General features: G+C 60.4%; 3 non-coding genes across 3 annotated transcripts; all 3 read left to right on the forward strand.

Annotated features, from left to right (window-relative positions):
* Positions 1-366: 366 nt before the first annotated feature.
* TRNAL-CAA (transfer RNA leucine (anticodon CAA)) lies at positions 367-477 on the forward strand. The gene is made up of 2 exons: positions 367-404; positions 432-477. It is a non-coding gene; the product is annotated as a tRNA-Leu (tRNA).
* A 1,010-nt stretch (positions 478-1,487) lies between these two features.
* Positions 1,488-1,559, forward strand: TRNAE-CUC (transfer RNA glutamic acid (anticodon CUC)). Its single transcript has one exon. It is a non-coding gene; the product is annotated as a tRNA-Glu (tRNA).
* Positions 1,560-3,577: 2,018 nt separating this feature from the next.
* TRNAL-AAG (transfer RNA leucine (anticodon AAG)) lies at positions 3,578-3,659 on the forward strand. The gene has a single exon. It is a non-coding gene; the product is annotated as a tRNA-Leu (tRNA).
* The last annotated feature ends 835 nt before the right edge of the window (positions 3,660-4,494 follow it).

Genomic DNA, 4,494 nt, shown 5'->3' on the forward strand with positions numbered 1-4,494 from the left:
GGGGCTCTGCCCCCTGGGAACCGGCCCGCCCGGGTGCGGGGCGAGCCATGGGGCGGGCGGCGCGGGGCTCTGCCCCACTGGGGCCGTGGGAACCGGCCCGCCCGGGTGCGGGGCGAGCCATGGGGCGGGCGGCGCGGGGCTCTGCCCCACTGGGGCCGTGGGAACCGACCCGCCCGGGTGCGGGGCGAGCCATGGGGCGGGCGGCGCGGGGCTCTGCCCCACTGGGGCCGTGGGAACCGACCCGCCCGGGTGCGGGGCGAGCCATGGGGCGGGCGGCGCGGGGCTCTGCCCCACTGGGGCCGTGGGAACCGGCCCGCCCGGGTGCGGGGCGAGCCATGGGGCGGGCGGCGGGAGCTCCCTCCGCGGGTCAGGATGGCCGAGTGGTCTAAGGCGCCAGACTCAAGGCTCCGCGCTTGCCCGCCCGCTGGGTGTTCTGGTCTCCGCATGGAGGCGCGGGTTCAAATCCCGCTCCTGACACGTCGCTTTTGCCCCCGGCTGCGAGGGGGGAGGCGGCAGCGCGCAGGGCTCAAAGGAGAAAGCAAAGCGCAGCTGCCGACCCTTCGCTTTCCTGCCCTCCCCTTCCCCGCTCCCTCGGTCCTTTCCTTTCTCTCCTTCCTTCCCTCCTTCCCTTTTCCTCTTCTTTCCCTCCTTCCCTCTCCTTCCTTCCTTCCTTCCCTTTCCTCTTCTTTCCCTCCTTCCCTCTCCTTCCTTCCTTCCTTCCTTCCTTCCTTCCTCCCCTTTTCCTCTTCTTTCCCTCCTTCCCTCCCTCTCCTTCCCTCCTTCCTTCCTTCCTTCCTTCCTTCCTTCCTTCCTTCCTTCCTTCCTTCCTTCCCTTTTCCTCTTCTTTCCCTCCTTCCCTCTCCTTCCTTCCTTCCTTCCTTCCTTCCTTCCTTCCTTCCTTCCCTTTTCCTCTTCTTTCCCTCCTTCCCTCCCTCTCCTTCCTTCCTTCCTTCCTTCCTTCCTTCCTTCCTTCCTTCCTTCCTTCCTTCCCTTTTCCTCTTCTTTCCCTCCTTCCCTCTCCTTCCTTCCTTCCTTCCTTCCCCTCTTCTTTCCCTCCTTCCCTCTCCTTCCTTCCTTCCTTCCTTCCTTCCTTTCCTTTTCCTCTTCTTTCCCTCCTTCCCTCCCTTCCTCCCTCCCTCCGTCCTTTCCTTTCTCTCTTCCTTCTTTCCCTCCCTCCTTTTCTCTCTCTCTTCTTCCCTTCCTTCCTTCCTTCCTTCCTTCCTTCCTTCCTTCCTTCCCTCCTTTCCTTTCTTTCTTCTTTTCCTTTTCTTTCTTCCGTTTCCTTTCCTTTCCATAAAAATCTATCTATCTATCTATCGTATCGATCTGTCTGTCTATCCCCTTACGCCCCCTCTATCTATCCCCATAAACAACTTTCTTTCTTTCTTTCTTTCTTTCTTTCTTGCACACCCTAGTGAGCTGTGTAGCACAGATTCACCATGTCTCTGCACACCACAGACCAGCCTGCAGAAAGCCATTGCCACACTTCCCTGGTGGTCTAGTGGTTAGGATTCGGCGCTCTCACCGCCGCGGCCCGGGTTCGATTCCCGGTCAGGGAATTATTTTTTTCCCCTTTATTTTTAAAGCATAGTCATTTTCCCATGGGAGGAGAGGAGGAGAACGGCCGTGCTGGGTCAGACCAAAGGTCCATCTAGCCCAGTATCCCGTCTGCCGACAGTGGCCAGCACCAGGTGCCCCAGAGAGGGTGGACCGAAGACAACGATCAAGCGATTTGTCTCCTGCCATCCCTCTCCAGCCTCTGACAAACAGAGGCCAGGGACACCAATTGTATCCCCTGACTTCTCCCAGCATAGCCCAGGAGTAGCCCTGAAGACAGCTAGATCCAAGGCCTGGCCTTGTCTTGAGCAAACGGGCGCGGGGGTGGGGAGGCTACTCTGTGCCTCAGTTTCCCCTTTGCAAACTGCGGGATGGTGCTCCGTGAGGGCTAAGCCCAGCATGAGGTGCCGGGTCCTAGCAAAGCCAGACCAATACAACTCCATTCTTAGTTAAAAGGGGGCTGATTAAAAAAAAAAAAGTTAAAATTCGGTCTTGCCGCGCCTGCTTTGGTGTGGGTTCCAAAATCAACCCCAGGGCGGATGGCACAGAACCTGCAAGAGGGCAGCCAATGGCGCGGCTACGACCGAGAGAGTCGCTGATTAACCCCGCCACGGGTCACCGCCCGGCTCCATGCCTCAGTTTCCCCCATTGGTGACAGCGAGGTGGAGCTGCTTGGTACAGCGCTGCGGGCGAGGAGGGTTGCTGCGTCTTCTCATCCCTTCTGCGTCCTGTCCCGCCTCAGGTCCCCACCCCCAACCCCTCTGCGCCTGCCCCCAACCCAGGTCACCACCCTAACCCCCTGCTTCACCCAACACCCTTCCCACACCCCATGCTTTCTCCTGCCCCCCCATCCTCTGCCCCAAGCTCCCCTCTGCACCCGCCTCCCTCCCAGACCCCACACCCTCTGCACCCCAATCCCCTGCCCCCACCTCCCTCCTGCACCCGCCTGCCTCTCAGCCCCCTCACCCCCATCCCCTGCCCCCACCTCCCTCCCAGACCCCTCACCCCCTGCCCCCACCTGCCTCCCTCACCCCGCACCCCCTGCACCCCAATCCCCTGCCCCCACCTCCCTCCTGTACCCACCTCCCTCCCAGACCCCTCACCCCCTGCACCCCAATCCCCTGCCCCCACCTCCCTCCCAGACCCCGCACCCCCTGCACCCCAGTCCCCTGCCCCCACCTCCCTCCTGCACCCGCCTCCCTCCCAGACCCCTCACCCCCTGCACCCCAGTCCCCTGCCCCCACCTTCCTCCTGCACCCGCCTCCCTCCCAGACCCCTCACCCCTGCCCCATCTCCCTCCCGCACCTGCCTCCCTCACCCTGCACCCCCTGCACCCCAGTCCCCTCCCCCACCTCCCTCCAAGCACCCACACCCCCTGCACCCCAGTCCCCTGCACCCACCTCCCTCCTGCACCCGCCTCCCTCCCAGCCCCCGCACCCCCTGCACCCCAATCCTTTTCCCCCACCTCCCTCCAAGCCCCCACACCCCCCTGCACCCCAGTCCCCTGCACCCACCTCCCTCCCAGTCCCCACACCCCCTGCACCCCAATCCCCTGCCCCCACCTCCCTCCTTCACCTGCCTCCCTCCCAGTCCCCGGATCCCCTGCCCCCACCTCCCTCCAAGCCCCCACACCCCCCTGCACCCCAGTCCCCTGCCCCCACCTCCCTCCAAGCCCCCACCCCCCCTGCACCCCAGTCCCCTGCCCCCACCTCCCTCCAAGCCCCCACACCCCCTGAAACCCAGTCCCCTGCCCCCACCTCCCTCCAAGCCCCCACACCCCCCTGAACCCCAGTCCCCTGCCCCCACCTCCCTCCCGCATCCACCTCCCTCCCAGACCCCGCACCCCCTGCACCCCAATCCCCTGCCCCCACCTCCCTCCAGCACCTGCCTCCCTCCCAGCCCTCCACCACTTACCAAAATCCAGGTCCTTTATGTGGCCCCTAATAACTCCTCCGTTCCCAGGAAGAGGGACCGGGGGGAGGGGGGAGGAGACCTGGTGCAGGTAGGTCACCAGGGCAGGGGTAGCGTGGCCGAGCGGTCTAAGGCGCTGGATTAAGGCTCCAGTCCCTTCGGGGGCGTGGGTTCGAATCCCACCGCTGCCAGGTCCTTTTTAGGGAACTTGTTCCAGTTCCCTCAGTGGAGAGATTGAAGAGTGTGTCTGACTGCCCCCTCCATGGGACTTGGTGGTCTTTGGCGTCCCTTCTAGGAATATGACATGAATAGGCCGCAGGTTTAAAACAAACCGAAGGAATGTGTTTTTCTTCACACAGCGCACTGTTAACCTGTGGAACTCCTCGCCGGAGGAAGTTGTGAAGACCAGGGTTCAAAAAAAGAGCTGGGGGATTCGAACTCCCGGGTGGCTCTCAAGCAGGAGGTCTTCCAAGGCAGGGTATCGAGTTCCTGTTTTGAACCCTGTTAAAATCTTGGTCCTCACCACATCCCCTGGCAAGGAGTTCCACAGGTTAACAGTGTGCTCTGTGAGAAGAAAAGCATTCCTTTGGTGTCTTTTAAACCTGCTGCCTATGCGTGTCATTGGATGAGCCCTCATTCTTATCTCCCCTTAGACTCTGCTTTTCTAAGCGGAAACGTCCCCGTCTTTTTAATCGCTCTTCACATGGGACCCGTTCCAAACTCCAGATCATTTATCTAACCTATGTAATTTATAATAGAATCTAATTAAATTATAACATCATCGAATTGATATTCCTTCTGATACATCATTATGTGGTAAAAAGGAGAAAGCAAGCAGCTTTTCACTGGGAGTTATCTGTATTTTTTGTGTCTTATTTTGTAAGTAAGTCCTTTTTAAGTGAGGGCTAGAGCACAGGGGGCATTCAAGACACATTGAGAGGGGTGCAGTCATCTGGAAAGATTGAAGACCCCTGCACTATACAACCGTGTTCCCTTTAACAGTTCCCATCTCTGTGCGAAATGAAT

Source organism: Pelodiscus sinensis, chromosome 19 (genome assembly GCF_052426305.1).
Source record: "Pelodiscus sinensis isolate ZL-2025 chromosome 19, ASM5242630v1, whole genome shotgun sequence".
NCBI lineage: Eukaryota > Metazoa > Chordata > Testudines > Trionychidae > Pelodiscus > Pelodiscus sinensis.